Source organism: Kryptolebias marmoratus, linkage group LG4 (assembly GCF_001649575.2).
Source record: "Kryptolebias marmoratus isolate JLee-2015 linkage group LG4, ASM164957v2, whole genome shotgun sequence".
NCBI lineage: Eukaryota > Metazoa > Chordata > Actinopteri > Cyprinodontiformes > Rivulidae > Kryptolebias > Kryptolebias marmoratus.
The window spans coordinates 8,297,414-8,320,827 of record NC_051433.1 but is presented as its reverse complement, the minus strand read 5'-3'; the positions used below and the strand labels follow the sequence as shown (position 1 = coordinate 8,320,827).

General features: G+C 35.8%; 1 protein-coding gene across 2 annotated transcripts in view; it reads right to left on the bottom strand.

Annotated features, from left to right (window-relative positions):
- The window catches only part of LOC108231480 (potassium voltage-gated channel subfamily D member 3), an 86,104-nt gene that overhangs the window by 46,955 nt on the left and 15,735 nt on the right, over window positions 1–23,414 (bottom strand). The window lies entirely within an intron of this gene.

Genomic DNA, 23,414 nt, shown 5'->3' with positions numbered 1-23,414 from the left:
TCTGCAAATCACTCTCATTTTGAAACAGCATGTTTGGAAACAAGTGTTCCACTTTCACAACCCAATGAAATTACAAAACAGCTGGTTTCTCTGATTAAGAGAAAACGAAGGCACTGAGATTGAAGTTTTATCCTTGAATATCAGGTGAAAGAGCCTAGCTGAGATTGTTTCGTAACAACAGGTCGGTCAGCTGGCATTTACGAGTAGAAAGGTATAAACCAGCAACATTGTGAGGTGGAATAACTGCACTCCAGACAAGTACTGTGTTAAAATGTCAGTTTAAGGTTTACATTTAGGTAATTCCAAGACTATTACCTTGTGTTTGTGCTTGTCTCTCCATGTACTAACCTCTAAACAAACACTATTTACTCTGCAGGCCCTGAGCAAACATCTGCTCCGATGCGATAGGTTTTAAATATTAGGCAGCAGAGCTTCCTCCAGCTACCTGACAGTCGCAGCATAAATTACATCTGACATTTTCCATGAGGGGGATAATGCAGAGCCACAGGAAAAAACTGTTTATTTTCTTATGTTATTTACATAAAAGTTTTTTCTTCTTCTTGCTGCTCAGCTAATGTGTGCAGCTTTCCACTCAGATGTGAATGGATGGACACAGTTTGAGGAGACTTTGCTGTTCTGTACCCTGAATGGTTTTCACCATGTGTCTTCATTTTGTCTCTCTCCTTGTTTTTCATTTTACGCTCTTTATCTCACAATCTCATCGCTAAGTCACCTTTAAGTCCCTCTAACTGCTCCCAGAAATCTGAGCAGTATGTCATAACGTGGAAATGTGAGACGACCAACTGGGAAAAAGATATGCAGGCATGATCCATGTTGTAAACAAAGATGTCCTCCAGACTCCCTGGCTTTACTGGACTGGGATACTGCAGGAAATTTGTATTTGTTTGTTCAATTTTGTCTCCAAATGTTGTAAAAATATTTGAAATTTCAAATTGGTTGTGTTACAAATCGCAATAAATGCAAACGCTCACCTCCATTTGGAAAGATCTGAGTGACGTAAAGATATTTGATCTTTCTTCAGATGTCATTTTTTTTGGCATGCAGTCAATGTTTTCTTCAAAACATTATAAAGCTCCACAGTTAGTGTAAATGTATCAATCACAAGTACTGATAAAAAAGTAGCAAAACATTCACTAAAAGCTAAAAGTAGCATAAAAAAACTAAATCTGAGCCAGCATGGTGGATGTTTTTGAAGAAAATGAAGAGATCTCAACACATTCTTATATGGGAAATATTTGAAAAGGAAGTAAAACACTTTTGAAAAGATTAAAAATTACAAAATACAAAAGTCATAGTACCCCGTGCCTAAATGAGCCAAACGTTTTGATTGATGAATTACTAAAATAGTAAAAAGTATGCAAAAATACCTAAATTTCAAAAGCACAAAATTAAAAAATGGAAAATAATAGTGTGTATGCTGAATTAGAATTCACACAAAAAGACAAGTTGCATGACATGACTGAAAGAATAAGGGCAACAAGTGTTCATTTTTAGTGTATAACAAAATAAAGGTTGCACACATGGTCTTCCCCAAATGCCAAAAATAAAACGAATGGCATGGCACATCAGAAGTCTACTGTTATCCCTTCTTCTGAAGCTCCTCACATCTCTCACACCACGTCTCTTCCATCATCCCTCTCGGCTTTCATCTAATATCAGCTGGTGCTGGTGAGAGAACAGAATGGGCTTGTTCTGTTCAGAGCCCTCCACCCACTGTGGTTCTCAGGAGGGAGGGGGGGTCCGTAGCCCAACATACCCTCACATCTCACTCAGACTTTGAGGCACGACCTTCTGCCCTTTCAGCGTAACCCCGACCTTTAGCAGTGGGCAGAATACAGAAAGATTATCTCTTTGTGTGTCATCACTTTTCTCCATCACAAAAACATTGTTAGGTATGCTCAGTAGGAACTGGAGGTTTTGGGGATTTTCTGTTCTGACAGCAGCTGTAAAGCCATCTAATCGGTTACCCAGTATTTTGTGCTCAGAATATGTCTTGAGGATCACTCTCAGCTGCGACCACTTCAATTTTTAGCTCAATATCTTTGAAACTGACTGAATTTTAGCCATTTTTGTGGTTTTGAAGGTCAGTTGGCTGTGGCAGCCATCTGTCCTTCAACTTCAAAAGTTAAACAGCTGTAGATGCACATCCAATGACTACTACCTGCATGTTTTATTAAAATTTGTTTAAGGATTTATGAGATATTTTGCTAACTGTACAGACAAACAAACACGTGCAGAGACAGATGGAAACTGGTAATCCTCTGCCTTCGCCTTTTGACAGAAAGCAACAAAATGTGTCAAAAAAGAAATTAAATCTTGTACTATTTTACTCATCTAGTGATGAACAGCTGGTAATGTGTGGTTGCAGACTGGATTTTTGATATTACAGTCATGCTGCTCAGAAATAAGCCTAAACAACTGAATGAATAAGTGGAAAGTGTTTTTTTTTTGCAAATGTGCACAAAACAGAGAGAGGCTTTCAACCAGAACGAGTGAAGCAATTCAAAGTGTTCGACATTGCTTAAAATGCAGGCATGGACTTTCAATAGCAGCTTTTGAACTTTACGTTTGCTCTCTATTGAGAGGCAAGTGGCCACAACTGAAATCAAATTACTCAGTCAACCTTTGCCACCACTTATGGCCACTGAGTACAATTCACCTGCAACACAGCCCTCTGTAATTTACAAATCACCTTTGTTTTGCTGTCTGGGGGTGTCTTTGGTGTCCAGCTGTCAGAGCTGGTGAGCGTGATTTCTTGCAATCAAGCAGAGCAAGCAGAAGCGCCGCAGATTCCACAAATTACATCCAGTCACTTAGCAGTGCCTCTGCCTCCGCAGAGCAGTGAAGACCTCAGCATCACAGTGCCCCGGGATCAAAGCTGCAGCGGATGGAAGCAACAAGATGAACTTGCTTTCTGGTGTATAAAAAGAAGCACAAACATGTCTTTGGCTATAATATATAGTGGAGTCAGAAGTCAAAGGGGAAATCATCTTTTCAATTTTTCCATCTGCTGAGTTGTTGCCCACCACTGAGCAAGGCGGATGATAATGTAATTGCCCGTGTGTGTGTATTTGTTTGTTTACATGTTAGTAAAACATCTCATAAACCTCTGGTCAGATTTTAATGTAAGTCAGAAAGTAATCACTGGATATACATCTAAATTAAAGTTTGGAGTCAATCCAATTTAAGATGGCTGCCACGGCAAAGCGACCTTAACCCCAGACAGGAACAACGAGACATCAGTGAATTTTACAGATGTTAAGCTATAATTTAGTGTGGTAATAGCTGACAGTCATTTCCGACACATACTCCAAACTTTAATCTTATATCTTGTTATTTTCAAGGTTTAACCAAAATAGCTCTACATCCGTCATTTCTCCACATAAAATGATCTGAGTTTAAAACTGTGGCATGAAAGGCAGCTGGTGATATGCATTCCTTCAAGCAGTGCTATTTTATTTATTTACTGCCTTTGTTTTGTTATCATAGACATGCATTTATGGACTTTAAGAGACAAAGTTATTGGCTTTCTAGCAGAAGCTACTTTCTCCAATATGTTGTGTTTATTGAATATGAATAAAAAGGTTACAGGTGCCTAAATTCTCCAAATTATGAAAAAAAAGAGAAAATGTAGGTTTGATCTTTCAGCAAAAACGTGACAGTAGGTCTGAAAAAGAAAAAAAAGTATTAAATAACTGATTCTTAAAAATTAGAAGACACACAAACTGTAAAAAGAAAATAAATCTGATAAAATTATTATTTTTCTACAACCAGTTTCACATTGATTCTCTTATTTTGTTCTTTATTAAAAAACAAACATTGTATTCATTCTTCTCCTAATAACTATGTTCTGGTTTGGCAACATTTTTATATCTGAAGTCATATTTACAGCAGATGGGTATTGTGTTTGATATAAAAAATAGAATCTGTCAAATAATTTGATGAATTTAGTCTTGGCTTATCCCATAAACGAGTATTTTGTTTTTCTGTTTCTTCAAGGTTTTGTTACTCAGACTTGACGTTTAGGATAATGTTATTTTAGCCCTCTAGAAGATGAAGAAACCTTTTTTCTTTCTTTTTACATTCTGCTTTCTGTTTGAATGAGTGCTTCCTTCCATACTTCTTCAAACGTGTTAAATAAATGAGGAAAAGAGTGAAAGTATTTTAAAAACTTTTCTAATGATCTATCATCTCAGATCATGGATATGTTTTTAAATCCAGTAAAATTATTATTTTTACTTTGACAAAGAAAGAGAAGTGGATTTGTAGCTTTCATGCTAAATGTTTTTCTTATTTGATGGTGATTCGGAGTTGCTTTTGGGTATTTTTGTCTTTCGGCACTTTCGAAATAAAACAAAACAACTTAATGTCAGTATTTATGGTCTGTATGAACATTTTTTTATGCAGATGTGTGCTTCATCTGTGGTTAAATCTAATTTTAGAGAACATTTTTTAATGTAGCAGTGCAATAAAGTATAAGCCTCACTGCAGTTAAACAAGCTGGTTGGGTTTGAGTAAAATCTGTCTTAAATATTCCTGCTTGGTTTTACTTGAACAGTTTTCATTTGCATACTTACTTAGACAGCTGAATCATTTAAAAGGCAGCCAGTAAACTGCACATAAGAAGACAGCGGTACTGATTTAGGATTTTTAATCTGGAAGCTGGAATATCTGAAATTTTAAAGTAGACCATTATCTGAATCAGACTGCACAGCATATTGACAAAATTATTGCTCTAATTTTAAGTCTTCTATTGTATTTTTTTCACCGTGCACTCATATTTTGCAGCTTTGGTTACATTTAAAGCATGAGCAGCTGTGTGAAATTACAGGAAGCACAAGTATGAGAACGTTTGATTGCAAACCCAATTTCACATCCAATGTGACTACGTGGAGTTTGTCCATTGTGACAGCTCTCAGTCTAAGCATTTCAAAGATGAATGCACATTCAAACCCAGAGCACACTGAACTCAGCGCTCGTGGAGGTCCCGGGAGGTCCACGGAGCAGCGAGATCACGCGCTCATCTGGCTCAGCCTCGGCTGCAGCCCAGGGGACTGAAGCCTTGTTTTAACAGCATGACAGCATGTGTGTTCTGCATCACCAAAGAGTTAAATTCACTTTAACAGATGGCCTATTTGACTGCAGCCTTTTAATTAACACCAGTGAGGTATGCTGATGAAGAGTTTATTTCTTTTGCTCCTGGTCTTCTTTATTCTTTGCTTTTTCTTTTTTCTTTTTTCTAAGCTTGTCTAATTGACTTGACAAAGGTCCAGTTTAAAATGGGCCTTTGTCTTGAACCATTTATAGAAACAGTTTTGTCTTCCTCTCTGTATCAGGGGGACGTTTTCAGAGCAGACTTTGCATGGTAGCCAGTTTGTGTTCTGGATGGTGGTCCTCAACACAACTGATTATCCAGTAACACATGATTATATGACAGCACCAACCACCAAATAAGCAGGTAGAAGAACAAATTCACAAACTGCCCATATAAAGTGAAAAAGGACAGTAATTTGCATGTTTTTAAATATATATGCTACCCTGGAGAAGCAACACTGTGCATAATGCATGTGAACTTTCTGAGATACACAAGAAAAGAACTAATCATAAGCAGGATTAACCCAGTCACTTGCAAGATTGCAAATTTCACACCTTGGCTCAACCTTTACCCACTCTAGTACGGCATCATATATAGAAGTCTATGGGTTTTTGTCAACAAAGTTTAATATCTGACACAAGTTTACAGAGTTTATCTACAGCTGATGCACTAAAAAACACCAGGAAACAACAACAAAAATTAGGACCTTTAACAATGGGATCAATCTCACTCCTGAACTTTTTATATTCCGGCTCAACCTTTGCCTCAACCCTACCAATTTCGAACACAATAGTAGCTTTTACAGACAGAAGTGTAAATTAACTCTGGGTTCACCTCTTTGTGACTAAAAATTGATGCATGGAGAAAGTGGAAAACAGAGGCCTGAATTACTGCAAGGGGACAACACCTAAATAATTGCTTCAGACATTTTGGAGGACCCCTGGGTCAAAATCCAAACTCAACAGCAAGTAAAAGCTTTATATGAGCACACTCTTCAAGTGGATATAAAGTCATCAGAAAGATAAAAATTCCTTTATTATGATGGTTCAACTGACTCAGAGACAAAGCTGAAATAATTTCAACATGATTTTGTTGTTAAATTCAGAAACTGCACATAAATGAAATCTGTACAAAAAGGACAAAGAGCACTTCAGCTCCTGCTATAAGCTAAATGCTGCCAGGCGTCAGCTTTATTTTTACCTGTCACAATTCCAGACAAACAATTATGAAGTGAGTTGACAGATCAATTGACCACTTTTGAAAACTGTAAAATAACTAGAAAAAATGAAATCTTTTCACATGTCTGCACAAAGCCACAGCTGGCTGAATCACAGAGAAACACAACGACTGGTCCGCTGGAGCCTGGGTTAACCAACATTAATGCACCTGGGTGAAAGAAATGTCACTTATGGTTTTTGTTGTTGTTTTTCTTGAACAATAAAAAAAGTCTAACAATGATGATAAATATTGTTCTGAGTTAGTGACAACACAAACAAATTATATTTTATGTAGATTTCAAATATGCCAAAAAGAAAAACAACCAACAATAGATTGAAAAGCAGCACAAAGGAATTTATAAACAAATTTAAGTAGTAATAAATAATTATACTTTTTTTGCATTTAACTTATAGAGAAATATAATCAACTTCTCTTATAATAAATCTGTTTCTTTCATGGACTTTTTTTCACCAATATTTGTTATAATAAGAAGGCTGCTTATCTATATGCCTTGAATTTAGATTGTAACTGCATTTAGCATAATGCTGTTCTGTGATACATGATGGTCCTAAAGCAACACATGCTGGTGAGGAACCAGTGTGAGTTACATGTGTCACAAAACATCATCCTGTCAATAATATCAAAACCTCAAGGCTGCAGTCAGGACAGGTCAGACGCCGCAACCACAGTCAGAACTGTCATTCAGAGTGGCACTGATTCACATTAATATGCTAAGATCAGAGACACCAAAAAAATAATTCCACAGGCTTGTATGAAAGCTACTGTATAATACTGAGTTTTGCTCTTATTTATTAAGCAGTTAGACTGTGTCCTTATCACTCAGACCAAAGATTGTTCTTGTTGTAACTCAAGACATTTGAAGCCAACATGCAAAGTCATAATGCAACACTGATGCACTTTGGCATTAATTATCATCTATGGTTTAAAATTTCACAGCACAGCGTTCACTTGAACAACTATAACATTATTGATGTGAGTTAGGCTATGTTCACACTGTGGGCAAATTCCGATTTTTTTGCCCCTAAGGTCACATTTTAAATACAATGCGAACGAGCATGCAAAGAAAAAATCTGAAGTGAGCTTTAAGACCTGCAGTGTGAAAGCAGCCATAGGTGTCTGACTTCAGATTTACAAATGCACCATCAGTCTCAGCTCTTATTTAGTCTGATTAACACGACATTTTAACACATCTTTGTGTTTTTGTTTGATTAGTCAGTGTAGAAAAATGTGAGAGCTTTTTTGAGAGAGTTTTGCAGTTTTCAAAACCTCTAGAGTCTGTTTGTTTTTGGAATAGTAGGAATCTGTTAGCCTCTGTTCCTCTTTTGAATGTGTTCACTGCTGATATTTTTGTGCTTTGCAAATCCTAAGTGATATAAGTTATATTCCCTAAACCCTATAGCTGTTTTGTTATCTCACCATACATTAGCTGAGACGGTTGTAACACTTCTGTTGATAGCGGCAGAAAAAAAATTGCAGCTGAGCTAGAAGTCAACACTTTATCAATTTCAGTCAGGCTCTGTTTTATCGGTTCCTTATTGTGTTTTAAAGCCTAATTGAATTAACTCAAATTGCTGCTGCAGTGCTTTTTACTGTCATTAGTTTAAAACCCCGATTGCAGTTTATGTTTCCTCTTTGTTTCATTACATTTTAGAACCAAATTACACATTTTTATGTTTCTTTGTTTGTGACATGAAACTGAACTCAACTACATCAGTCTGAAGAAAAGTGCTTAAAGTTGTGCTAACATCTGCAGCACTGTGATTTATAATCTTCTTCTGAAAAAACAAACACATCTTTTTTTTCTTTCTAAACATCTGAATTTAAAGAGATGTATTCAGCTGGCAGATTTCTAAGAAATCATTAATCACAAAACACATTATTGATGAAGCTGTGATTGCTGCGCCTGCAGGATGCCACCTGTTTGTATGTGGGCGGACATCTATCACCGATGCTGACATGCAGTCATTATCATTAATGCCCTCTCTGAATCTAGTGTAAATATATCAGGCTTTTCTCTGCATAACGTGTGCCTTAAGCAGAATCACATAGAGTAAATAATTTCATATGCATTCCATATGTATTTGCATGATTCCTGCCTGCATCATGTACTAATTGTTGAAACAAGAAACAAACACTTCTTCAAATGATTATGAAGGACTTGATTTCAGTGAGTCGGGTTTGGTAGCTTGTTATTTCAAACAGGGCCTCTGTAGTTTCATGAAAGGCCAAATGGCAAAGTTAATGTGTCTCTGAACATCAGCTGCTTTTCCTTTTCTTCTGTTTGCTGTGTGAGTCGAATGCAGAAGCAACTAATTATGTATTTTTTAAAAAGATGACGCATTATTTGAAGGAGTTAAATGAGGTTTAATGTAGAATTGAGAACAAAAGGAGGGAGAAAGACAGATAAACAGACTAAAATAAGTGAAGAGTTTTTGGTTGGTGGGCTCAGTGAGTCCTTTTTGAAAGCCTCGAACATCCATTGTGCTCAGGTGGTCATTTTCTGGCTAAGTTATACAAGGGCAGAGCCATCATCATCAACCACTCAACCATTAACACACAATAATGTCCTGCTGTTTCTCATCTCTGGGCGCTAATACTTCACCGTTTGTGAATTAGAGATGTTTAGAAACATAGAGAAAAGATGATGGCTTGATGTGTCCTTCTGGTCTAATTAATCGAAGTAAGATTTAAAAAAGAAAATCTGCTTCTCTTTGCAGCTCGGATACAAAAAGACTACTGGTTTAATGAGCAGGCAAAATCAAACCAGAGCATGTGATTCTAAAACTGTTGGACCTGAATGCTTGTATGACAAAATGTGCATTTAAAAGCTTAGATTACCTGCCTTGAAATTTACCAAATATTTGCCAATTTTCTGTTCAAAGTGAATGACAGCATTTTCCACTCCATCATCGACAAAACTGCCTGTGAGCCTGAAACTACCACAGTCACAATGCCTTCCAGAAGGAGCACAAAACACGCCAGCCCATCTATTGTGTCGAAGACAGTGGAAGGACACGTTCTTGACAGCTCAAGGGAATGAAGCATTGTGCTGCCGCTTCATCTGAAGAGACGAAGACAGAAGCAAAAAGGCCATAAGAGGCAATTTAAACTGAGTCAGATCGTCTCCATGGCGACTCCTCACTTTGAACAGCTGCCCTGGTTCTTCCAGTCTGACTTGACACTAACGATGTTTCTACCTGAGTCTAAACATAAACAACTCCACACAATGATAAATCCTAGCGGGATCGGTAATAGTTACAGTAAACTTAAACCCTTCCATCAGGCGCTTAAAGGACGTCCTAAAAACTGACTGACTCAAACTTTCTTTTTTCAGACATTTATGTGCATGAACTGCTTTATTTTCAAAATGATCCTTATGCTTAGCTTTGAAGAGGCTGACTTCACATCAAAGTAAACTTGTTATTTCCAGTCATCAGTCAGTGATGATCCCTCCCATCTTTCCAGTAAAGTGTCTACAGTAGCTCTGTGAGATTCTCTGACCATCATGGATCCATCATTTTTAATAATGTTTAGCTAAAGGTTAAGTTAGAGGCATGACCAAACCTTCAGTTTTCACCTCTTGAGGTTGCACTAAAGACTTTGCGGTACAGTTAAGTTCATTATCTTGTTTTCATCTTCAGCTAATTTTTCAAAAAAGTTTTTTTTTTTACATTTCTATCCATCTTAGTTTTCTTTGTCATCCAGACCTTAAGTTGACATGGTTTTGTTTACCATTATGAAAAAAATAGTATCTGAAAATACTTTTTCTTTTGACATTTTTAAATACATGGGTGCTGATTGTATGAGAGTGTATTAAGAATTTTATAAAACCTATAGACTATCCTTGCTAGTAAAGCTGAAAAGAATGTTTTATTTTTTAACATAATGTGGTTTAGAGGTCAGTTATGCGTCTATTAGTTTTCATCAACAAAAAGAGTTTTAACAATTGAAATCCAAACTGCTGAACAGGGTTATTTATTGTACACTGAAAGAAAAAAAAAAACTCAAAGTAATTCTATTAATTTGAATTCAAACTTTTATAGATTCTGTTTATCATTTTGCATTCCTTTCATGTCTCAAATGTTCCTGTTTATGATTTGAGGTTATTTTCTTTGAAAACTGTTACCACAACTAAGATGCCAACTTTTCCCCCTCTGTGATTATGGCAGTTCTGAGAAATACTACATCCCCATTAGCTGCTGCACTTTACAAGACCTTTTGCAGATTACAAAGACCTTAAAAAAACACACTTGACTTACATTGTGCTCTATTCATGATTCAAACGGAAGACGTGATGAGCTGTGCTGGACTTCATAGCAGACTGGTGGAAGTAGATGTGAAGACAGGAGGAACGTGTTATCCAATCATTACATACAAAAAATCCATATGCTTTATGTCTTTTACAATGCAGAGTAAAATGATTTAATGTCCCCATGCAGCAGGTGTTTTTCCCACCCTGAAGAACCCGACCTTCAGAGGAAAAAACACATTTGATTACTGTGGTCTTCGGAGAGCCATTGTCCAGTGACAGAAATGATTCAGTGACATTGTAAAGGCCATATAGAGCTGACCTACAGAGACTGTTTTAAAGGGCCACTGCCCACTGTAACCTTCAGCAATGTGACTTCCACTCTTATTTCTTATTTTACCTCAACATTTCTATATACCTATAACATTCTTTGTTTGGTTACATTGCCCTTTTCACTCAACAAAAACCCAAATGAAATGTCTGTCTTAAAACCTTACAACTTTTATATCCTTACAGAAGTTTGTCTTGGTCTTATGATTTATTTAAGCTGATGGATGATGGTGGAATGTAGAGTTAAAGCTTGTTATAATGACGTGAAGCCTGACTGGTAATTATGTTTGGCATTACGTCTCAGAATAAAATGTCAACAACTAGTAATTTAAAGGAAAATGTCGATTGGCTTTTAAGTGACTTTTAGGTTCTCCTCTTGCTCCAAAACAAAACAAAAACTACGAAAGTACTTTTATTTCTTAGAACAGGATGGACTAATCTATTGTAGCCAAACATTCACACTAAATTCCTATTTAAGATGATTTTATTTGTTATAAAAACCTCTTGCCTGACGAATGTCTAGTCACTGAAATGTTGTAATAAGTTCTGTCAGGATCTCTTCTTCTAAAATGAGGCTGATTTTTTTTGTTTCTTGGTGAAAAGTCTTAACAACTATTGAACTGCAGCTGGCATCAATATTCACATTTATTTCAAAGTAATATAATTATCTTTTTTCCTGTCAGATTAAATTTAGTTGATGAATAGATGCTTGCAAATATAATAACATTCCCAGCAGCCCCAGGTGTTATGTGTGCTTTTAGAAATTAGCAAAGTTTGACATCCTAGAGTTTAAACTTGAACAGCAAACACAACAAATTGAACAGCATTGTTTCTGTGAGCAGAAGGTTGTTGTTGAGAAATGTATCTGTGAAGGCAACCATTATTTCCAGATACAATTATTTAGCAACCTGACATTAATTTGTTTCAGCAGTATGCAAATATTTGGGGAAAGAGATATTTCTCTGCTACAATAGAGAAAAAGAATGAATTAAATTAAAGACCAGCAAATTCTGAAGCAAAGAAAAAAGAGAAATAACAGGAGGTGTCAACAGCTCAAAATCTGTGCACATTAAACACTTTGCCATAGCTCTTGAAATGTGTGGACTTTGCCTGAGAAGCTGCTGGGATTCACATCCAGTGATTTTCAGTTATTAGGAATAATGAATATAACTTTGTAGAGTGTTTGCCTTTACATGTATCAACAAATAAATTATGAATGAGCTGCATTTGTATATCACCTGTCTGGTCTCTTTGACCAAAAAAAGTGATTTATGCTGCAAGCCACATTCGCCCTTTCTTACACACATCCATATTATTAATCTATAAAGCCTCATGTTTTTTTCTCTGACACGTACACGCACACACACCAGTCGATAAATCCGGACAACATTGGGTTCAAAGTCTTGCCAAAAAGCATTTAGAGTGGAGAAGCCAAGATCAACATTTCAAGAGGTTGACAGCTCTTCCTCTGGTGCCACAGCCATCATTATGAATGTAAGCTGATTAATGTTTATATTTTAAAAAGAGCTATGGTGTCATTTTATCAAAGTTGCTTCAAGAAAATGCATAACTAGAACGTGTAAACCATATTTTATAACACTCTAAAAAGCTCTCACCTGAGTGTTAGCACAGCAAACGTCTAATGACCAACAATATGACCACGTCAAACCTAAAGTAAGTCCTCACAACTAAGCTCTGATGAAACAGGGTGAGGACAAACATCAGATCTCCTGGATTGTCTTGTACCAGGACATTCACAGCAGAACTGTCATGTTCTGTGGATTATGGGGTGGGCTTTCTCTGGATTAGACTGTTTTTTTTCCCCAAAAAAACAACCAAACACCATTGTATTGTTTTGTTTTTAGGGAGTTCAGAAACTGAATGCAAACCTCAGCCTTATTTTCTCATTCCTCCGAAGGGGAGATGCTTCTTTGAAACAGAGCTGATAACGTGTTGGGTGTGTTCAGTCTGCAGAAAGGTTCTGCTTGGTGGTGAGTTTTAAAGTAACATCAGTGTGAATGCCAGGATGTATGAGTTTGTTTCCTTTCACCTGTCTGTGGTCGTAAAGTTATGGCTGGAGAGGTCACGCTGGAGAAAGCATGTGTGATTTTGTGATTTATAATTACAATAATATTTAAGTTTAACAAGAGAATGAGGAAGTGTGAGAAGACTCACATTTCTGGACAACAAAAAGTATAAAAACAAATCTCTAAAAGGATGTTGAAGTTAATAATCAGATGAAACTGCCTGAAACTACAGTTTGTGTTACACCTGCACTTTGTGTGACATCCGTAACATGCAGAAATGTCCTTAATGAGCAAAAACTGCACAAATAATGGATGAAGATTATGTCAGTGTAGTTTTATGAACTCATTCATATATTTTTATATTGGACTTTTGATTAGGAGGACAGAAGAATAATCATGAATGGATCAAAAATGTGTAGATGTACATTTTTTAATCAGAAAACAGAATGACAGTTCAGAACAAAAGTTATGAGTCATAGCTTGTTTAATTTTATTAATCTTTGTTTGATTGAATGAATCATAGGTCAGTGTTAAGAGCTCTAAGGAAAAAAACAACTTTCTGACAATAGGACTACAAATGAATGAGTAATCATTATTTAATTATTTCAATCAATGTTAATCATTTGTACTTAAAACTAACACTTTCCTGGAGGATCTCAGGCAGCCTTTGCTTTGAGCTAAATGTTTTTGTTCAAGTTCTTTGAGGAAAATAGCTGCTCAGGACATTTAACACAAACCCACTGCAGTTTTTTGGTGCCAATTTGTAGGATATAGTTTATTCCCCCTAAAGTTAAATGTTTTAATGATTAACTCACTCTCCTTTTGTAGAAAACCTTATAATTAAAAATGTCTCAATTAACCCAGAGCTATTCTTTTATTTTCATGGCTGAACAAGGCTGACGGGGAATTTCCCATGATGCAACGAGCTCTTCTCTTCACTTTGCTGTTTTTTTATTTTTTATTTCTCCTTGCATGTAAGAAACAATATTTGAAGTGGTAGGTTGGTTTCATCAGCTAGACAACTATTACTACAAATTTACATATTTTATGTTTCTCGGTTGTATTAAAGTCAATTAAACCAAACAACAATAAAACTGAATTGTGACTGTGTTTAACTTGGCCGAAATAAAAATAAACCTAATTTATTCAACTGGGTTCAGTTTACACATTATTAAATTGCATTTCGATGACATTTATTTTCTCTAAGATTGATGTTGGTTTGAATTAGTACACAAATGAATGAAACCGTAACGGTTCATTCAATTATTGTGTACTTTTTGAAACTACCTAAGAAAACTGATCATAATGTGATTTTCTGTTCAAAGGCTGAATTTAACACATCAAAAGTGTAAAACTGAGAGCTTTGATTCAGCCCCAGTAAAGTCATAAAAGATAAAAGGTTTGACTTTCTTGTTGAAGTCAAGTGCTAGATCCTATGGTACTAACTAGAAACACATTTTAATTAGCATATTCTTTAAACATTAACATCCTTGTGGTTGAAGGTCTTATGCTGTGTGACAAAAGCTGCTTTTGAACTGTGACAAATTTGAGAAAATGTTAACTCTTCTCTTTTTTACCTCTCTAGGGTTTATGTTATGTTCGTTTGACTTTTAATTTCCTTTGTTCTATCTTCATGTTCTGTCTTGTTCTGCATACTATAACGGAGTGTAAAATAATTATATGTAAATACACAACAACAGTAATAAACAAAAATATTTATTGCTGTTCTAAAAGTAAACAAAAGTCCACTGAAAATATGCAATATTTACTTTGAGTTTTAAAGAAATAGTTTTGTTTTTTTCTTAAGTGGGATTATGTACCATAGATATCAGCAGTCACTATCTTACCTGCAGCAGACAGCATTCTGAACAAGCCCAGTTTGGAAACTGAGAGAAATTTTCATGGAGGACTCAAACTAATGAGACTGATTTCAGAGTAGATTTTTTAGCTTTATAAACAACATGACTTGCAGTTTGAGTTACATTACGAAGAGCTAAAAGACTTCCTGCTGTCAGTGGTCTCAGTGGCTCTTTCTTTAAACACTTCTCACATGAAGCGGTGTTGAAATCGTTTCAAGAGAAATCTGCACACTTCTGATAATTTGCCTTTGGGCATTTTTCGTTGTGTTTTAGGCGGCTAGCAGCTAATGATTACTCTTTGCTTGTGCAAGAGTAACGTTTATGACGCACACTCACACTCGTCCTCCATCACATGCAGCACTGAATCTGGGGAAACTCAGTGCAGACCTTGCAAGCAACAGCTTATTGCCAACAAAATAAGACCCAAAAATATAAAACCAGTCAGATAAGAGCAGAGTGTCAATACCCAAATATAGAATAACGCTGTAAACACTGCATAAAGAGAGAGAGAGAGAGAAACAGAGCTGTGTCACAGTGGTCTCAGTCCCCCAACTTTACTTTTGAAAAGGAAAGAACTGGAATTATTGAAACTGTTAACTTCTGTTACATAATCAAACTAAAACAACTTTATTTCCTAATATCAATTGATTTTCTTATGTCTGAGTGACATCTGCCAAATACAAAAATTATTACTCGTCTGTAAGCTACAGTTTCATCATCTAAATTTTTTGTTAAATTATTAAAACAAAAACAATTCAGATACAACAAGCAGAGATGAGCTCTCCTGAGGCTGAAAACACAAAAAAAATCCATAGTGACAATCACAGGTAGATATGAGCTGACAGCTATGTGGTAAACAAATCTATGCATGCAATCTCCTGAAGAGTTTTCTGAAAAATTGACAAACAGTAATTTAAAAGTGCAGAATACCGGGAAGTAAAACGGGCGTATATGTTCAGCAAAGCCACAGGACGTTTTTGCAGGGGGACAAATGGTTTTGATAAATGCAAGAAAATACTTCACAATCTCAACATTTGAAAAGTTACAACTGATTTAGTGTCGGCATTACAAACGCCTTAGTGACGCGAAAGCAGAAAACCAGCAGACTCTGTAGCGTAACAAATATGGATAAAAAAGTAAACACATTCAAATAAGAATGAGAACTTCTGAACAACGAAAAACACATGATCTCAATTAAAATCAATAAATTACCTGAGAGTGCTTGTGATTCTTTGCAACACACCAGATACACATTACAAACATAAATCAATGCAAACACAAGTTTTTCTGCTGAATCGCTGATTTAAAACAACTCAAAAGTTTTAGGTGTAGAGCCACAGAAGTATTGCTACTAGGATAATATTAGCCTCTAACCTGTAGCATAAAAATCTGGCACCAGCACATTTTCAGTTTTCATCAGGACTTTGTAATATCACAGTGAATTACAACAGACATAGTAATTTAGTTAAAGTTCTGCTGATAATAATTACATTTTTAGTCTTTTAAAGTTAAAAGAAATAATTTCCCATTCGAGCTGAGAATGACCATGTGAAATATTAAAAAAGTAACACTGGAAGCTTTTAGTCTGATATTTATTAGTACCTTTCAACATTTAATAATGAAAAAAGAGATGTGTCAGATATTCTGTTGAGTTTCCATTGTGATCCTTCAGCTCTCTGCAGCCCAACAAAGGTCCATCACTGTCACATAAAGCACAAAAACCTGAGCTGGTTTTATTGTCGGGCCGATGTTCAAATGAATAAAGTGGTCATTCATGGCGTATGATTCTTTTGCTGCTCAAAGTAAAACCAATCTGTCGACCCACCCTGCTGCTTAATATGGAGAACTCTGAAAAGCAGGAAGCTCCATCAAATCCAAATCGGATGTAAAATTCATTCAATTTACTTCTTGATTTGTTTCCAGTTGATGATTATGTCTTTTTAACATCTCAATTATGTTTTGATGGCTTTAGAAAGGGTTGCGTTTTTTCTTTGGGTCTTCTTGGGCTTTTTTCTTATTTTTTTTACTACACTGATGGAAAATCTAATAAGGAAAAAAAAGTATGAGTAAAAAAGTTTGTACTTCAGTTTAAAAAAGATTGAGTGTTAGTATGAGTCTTTACTGTGGATTTAAAGTATCAAAACACAACAAAAGCTGTATGTTTTGTATTACTAGTATTAAACATTGGTCAAACTTAACAGCAACCAGTATGAAAAACAATGTCAATGAATGCATAAAAACACATCTAAGCAACCACATTTGTAAAATACTGAATAATGAAAATGTTTTCCAGCTGGCAGAAGATTACAAAGTCGCGGTAAAGCAAGACTACAACTGTCTTTCCTGCACTATTAATTTGACAATGTATTTTTTCTTATTACTTTAAGGTGAACAAATCTAGAGAGTCATGAAAACACAAAGTTGATTCAAGAATCAGCAAAATGTCACCTAAAGAGACACACAGAAGTAGTTTGCATTTCATTCCTGCAGCACCTGAGGCGAACAGTTCTGAAGAAAGTGACCAATCTTGAAGGATAACAAGCCTTTAACAAGCTTCTTTTACTGCGAGGGCAGAGGTCACATTAGACCAGAAATGTCAACATAATTGGCATCAAGAGCAGCTGATTCACTTTGACGCAGCCACTGTTTGACAAGAGATATTTCAGAATAATTCCCTTTTATAGGCACTTTGAGTCTGTTAGAGTAGCCATAAAAATAAAAATAAATCGTTTACTAATCTCTGCAGGCGAAAGCTGAGGCAGAAGTACATTTCTGTCCCATTTCTCTTTTTTTTTTTCCATCAACAAGGTTATGTAAAACAAAAAAAACCAAACTACTGGGTATGGAACATTTCATTAAACTTGATGGTGTGTTGGGGAAAGAGTGAAGGAGGACAGTTCTAGTTTTTATATACATTTTAATGTGGCTTTGTACCTATAAGTGACACTTAAAGTTAACAACAGTGTCACTGGCGTACTGCCAGTTTGAAACAGCAAAAAGCAACTTCTCATTCCTAACACCGCTGCCCCAGAAACCATTTTCACATGAAATTGTTTTCTCTGCCTGCACTGAATTAAATGAACTACTATTAGCTCAGAATGACATTAAACAAGCTTTCATTCATTCATTGGGTCAATACAAAATAAACTAAATGACTGCTGACCATTTGGGTTCATCACGCAGTAATCAGAGACAAATCTGAGCTATTCTTATGCACCTTTTTTTTTTCTTTTTTAGCATGTTGAAAAGCTCTGTCACTGTTTGCTCCACTTTTTGCTCTCAGACAGTGGATTTTTTTTTTGTTGAACACAGCTGGAGACATTAAACAGCAAATTCAGGTCAGGCAGTCTGACTGATCAGACGAGCCTTTTATGGCAACTGCTATCAAGTGCAATGACGTTAAATTTTACGTCAGTACATTATCACAGACGTCCAGCTTTGGCTTCTGGCATCAAGAGTTCAGTTATGGTTCAGATACAGTCATATATTGTTGGGTTACTTTTCAGTACCTTTACACTTTCATTTGTTAATGTTCATATATTTCATTATCTTACAACTTTAAAGTTAGGTTTGTAGAAAAATGTATTTCATGCTAAAGGAGAGTCTTGTCCTGGCCTATATAGCCAATAATTCTATTTGTTATGGAAAATGTCACTTCATTAAATGTAAAATGTGCCTGTCTGCACTTCTGTTTTAAGTACGTGCATCTGCTTTTGACAAAAAAGATCTAATGTTAAAATTTTACAAGCTTGTTATGCAAGCGTACTACTTCCTGCAGTATTTATATTATAAATTATGTACTGGGTTTCATGATGTGATCCAGTAATTCTAAAAAAAACCCAAAAAAAAAACAGGTAATCAGCTCAAACAAACAAAGAAAAACAAATAATCTGAATACTTTAATTAAAGTATCCAGATTATTTGTTTTCTTTGTTTGCCTCAATTAAGCCTTTCAGCAACTAGAGCTGAAAGTCTCCTTGGGAACATCTCTGTAAACTTGGCATTTTGCAAAACTGGGATTTTTGCCCAATCTTTAAAACGAAACTGTTCCAGCTCCTTAAAGCTGGATTGTTTCTGTTGTGTAAAACGATCAGATAGCTAACTGGTGTAAAGTTAGGACTTTAACGAGTTGTTGCATTTGCAGCTTTTTGTTGCTTGATGTCATGCTAAGAGGTGAATCTTTGTCCAGTTAGAAAAAAACTGAGAAACAGGTTCTTCTCAACATTTTGCCTGTTTTCTATTAGGTCTGAACCATTTACCAACCTTTGCTGACAAACAAAAGAAAACATGCCCACAGCATGATACAGCCGCCACCATGTTTCATAATAAAACACAACAAAAGCTCTCATAGTAACAGAAACTTTCTCCACTGTAGTCATTTGATTTGATAATTATTATTCATTAATCCACTTTTAACAGTTTTCACATCTCTCTGCTGACTTCTCGCAACTCTTTTTGAGGGATTGTAAAAAAACCTCTGCCTGCTGAGGTAAGATATTTATTTTAGATTCGCACAAGTCTACTATCTCTGTCAACATGATTTTACGCAACAGTACCCCCAGGCAAGTAGCAAGCACAACACTCAGAATTTAAATGACCTGTGGATGTGAAACAATCAGAAGCTAATGGTTTATTGGTCTGATTTCTTCCTTTTTTTTCAGTCATAATTTGAGAACTCTCTCCTTAATCTTTCTGGGGTTTGCTTGAACACTGAAACCCGAGGGGTGTTTCAGCAGCTGATTCAAGCTGCATGACTAACTCAGACTGAATATCGTGTTTGCAAGCAATACCTTTTTCAGAAGTACAGCATAGAGTTCAAATATTTTACTAGCAATGGAAGAGAAATAAACGGATGACTAAGACAAAAAGGCAGAGGTGAAATGCTGAGAATATTCACATCACGGCGTCACCTTCATGATGTTGGAGTGTTTAGCAGAAAGAAATTCATTTAACTCTTTGCTAATTGGGACTACTTTATGTCCTATATCTATTTAAATCACAGGTTTTAAAATAAACATAAGAAAATCGCAATGAAAGAAAGCACTTTAGCAGAGCATGATGGTGGTCAAGATGAAAGGTGAGAATATATATATATATATATATATATATATATATATATATATATATATATATAGTATAATATGCCATCATGTCATTGTGACACTGTGCTTATAAATACATCAAAATCCCTCTTTGTCATTAAATATTGTTCCTACCTAAACAAAAGAAAAAGGACAAACACAACAAATTCTACTTTTACCATCAGTATGAATGTATGATGCGTTCCTAGTATGAAAAACTAACACGCTAATTAAATGTTACTAACTTTTTCTGTTTAATCAGAAGGATATTTTTGGTTAGAGAGTCTCATACCCTGCTTCACAAATAAAACATCTATGCCTTTCAGTTTTGATATGGGGGAAAAAAATAAAAAAATAAATTAAAAAGACCCTATTCAGATAAATTCAAGAAAACATCTTCAGAGCTTTGGCTGCATATAAATTGATATTTATATGTGAGTTGAAATAGGAAACAGAAGACTGTACCCTAGAGCTAAATTTTAGGCTGTAATAGAAAACATAAACACACATGCTGGTAATATTTATAGTGTCAGGGATGCTCGAGCAACCTGGCTTTAGAAAGGTGACAAACACACAAGCTGGAAAACATTCACTTACATGTCATTTCAAAGTCTTCAAACTGAAAGATCCAAGTTTCACACTGTCATGCATTTGTGCGTAAAAGGTGGAAAGGACTCAAAGGCAGACAGGGCTCTGGATGCATGCAGATGAAGGAGAAAAATACATGTAAACAAAAAAGGTAAAACATTGAAACAAAACGAAGGAACAACTTTAGATCCATGGCCCACGGACCATTTTATTTTTAAGGTGCACGCAATTAACCTTGGCTGTACTCTGAGACACAATAACTGTTTCGCTTTCCTTGTCTGTTTCCTCCTTTAGAGCACACTGAAGGTTATTATCACTTTTTCTTTACCTTTCTGTGAGCCAAATCTTTGCCAGCTGTGCAGTGAGATAAGGGCCAAACATCTAAAAATATCCCTCTCTTTCTGGGTACAGAGCATGCCATGTCATTCAAGGTTCTTCTTTGTGCATGGATACAAACATCTTAAGATAGTGTGTTGAGAAACGATACTAGATAATGTCACATCTTCCTCCCTCCTTGCTGTCCAGTTTTCTCTTTTTTCCTTTTGACATCCCATTACTTTCTGCTCCTCACTGCCTTCAGCCTTTATGTTTCTTATCCATTCCAGTTTTCTCCTTTTGACAAAATGAGATATTTTAATATAATAAAAATACTTTTTTCTTTCTTATAGGTTTTTTAAAATTATTATTATACTTTCTCTTAACCTAATTTCACACACGAATGCCGCTACTACAAGGCCACTCAGCAAACAGGCTGCAAGAAACCAGAACTACTTTCTAAAATGGTGAGATCATGCAGCAAGCTAGAAAAAAAACACAATTTAACAAAAAAACATTGCCAACAAATCTGCAAGGCTTTACAGCAAAAAGACTTTTATTTTTTATTTGATCATTTTTATTATGTTTTATTGTACTTTCTGAAAAAGGTATAAAATGTCAAAAATGCTTTAATTCAAATGAATTTCAGTGACATATAATATGGGTAAAAGTGTGAAACATTTCTTCTGACAATGTTCCTTGTTAACTGTGTGAGGTATGTGACTTCGAGGTGTTGGCCGCTCAGGCAGGAAGACTTTCAAGACGTAAAGTTTTATGTTATTTAGTTCAGAGACTAATGCGACTCATAGCTCACAATGCTTTTTTTTTTTCTTCTTATCATTTTTGCACTGAATAGAAGGGGTAACAAACAACAGAATCAAATGTTTTTCTGATAATTTCATTTAATGAAAAAACAACAACAATGTGACCAGTTTCAAGTAAACAGCCCTTCTAGTCACGACTACTTTGCAGGACAAGTCCCTGATTAATGTATTAAACCTCTAAAACTCCAAAGAGAAAAAGGTTAAAGTTCTACAACAGACAGTAAATCTGACAATAAAGCAGCAAAATTTCAAAACTTCAAGATCCACTTTTCAGTCATTCTCAGTCCAATGTAAATAGTCCACTTCATTCTGCTCTTCTTATTTTGGTCAAATAAGAGTTTTATTCTTCCCAGAAACTAAACCATGCTGTCCAATTATGCTTGTCTGCATTCAATTGACTGAAGAGTGTGAGAAACTGAGCTACCAGACAAAGAACAGTTAAGTGTCTCTCGTCCAGAGCAGAAACACGGAAATGTCAAACTTGTTTCTCTAGTTAAATAATAAAAAAAGTGCAGAAAAGCAGGAAACCATTTTTTGTCTGTCGGCCCAGATTTTTTTTGAAATAGTTAAATTGGTGTTTTAAGCTGAGAGCTCAAAAACAACTTTTACACTTCAATTCACGCTGAAAGCCAACAATTAGGGTAGCTGCACACGAGGAGACTGGAATGCTTTTGAGCAATGGTGTTTCAGCATTTCTTGGTCCTATTTTACATAAATAAAAGTGAACTACAGGAGCAGAAAATATTTTATAATTTCTGATAAATGTAGTCTAGGGAAGCGGTTTCCTGAACAAAGCTTACTGTTGCTTCTTTTCACAGATACGTTAACACCCCCTAAGAAACGACCGCACAACAGCGGCTGTCTCTGTGTTTGATGTGGATAAAGATCAGACAGCTCCTGATTACAGCTGAGACACTTCTGCAGGTAAGCTGACATGAAACAACATCCAAACTAGTCATCTTCCTGCTGCCTGTCTTTTTTATGACATAATGAGAGTTAAAGCGAAGAAATGTTCTATAAAACACTTTTGTTTACGAGAAAGGTCTCAGGGTCTGACTGCTGTCTTGTTTACTGCTATATTCAGACTAAATGAAGAGAACATTTGCACTGTAGTTAAAAAGCTACTGGCGCTTATTGTTTCTGCTGTGCGATCAGTCCTGAGTTATTACAACAAATCATTATAGCCACCTGGCAATAAAGAACACAAAACAATTAGTGGAATAAAGAGGAAAAATAGATAAAAGATGAAAGAGAAATTGCCCGTGCACAGCAGAAAACAAGAAGGAACAGTTTGGCTTTTTGAAGCAGAATTTTTTGCGAGGCTGGATAAAGGGTTGGTAAAAGATGCTGTTTTTTGTTCTTAGATAAAGAGTGCAATAAAAACTGAACTGAACAATAAATAAATAAATAAAACCATTAAAGCCCAGATAGAAAAAATATATGAGCTGCAATAGTAAAACTATTATTCAACCATTATGCCATTCATTTATTATACATCAACGCTGCACTGACAGTCATTTTAACACAAACTCTACATTATATATATATATATATATATAAAAAATTCCCTTCTCACCCTCCGCGGGTGGTCTTTGTTTCATCCTCTGAGCTCGGGTCCTCTACCAGAGGCCTGGGAGCTTGAGGGTTCTGCGCAGTATCTTGGCTGTGCCTAGAACTGCACATTTCTGGACTGAGATGTCTGATGTTGTTCCTGGGATGTGTTGTAGCCACTGCTCCAGTTTGGGGGTGACTGCCCCTAGGGCCCCGATGACCACAGGCACCACTG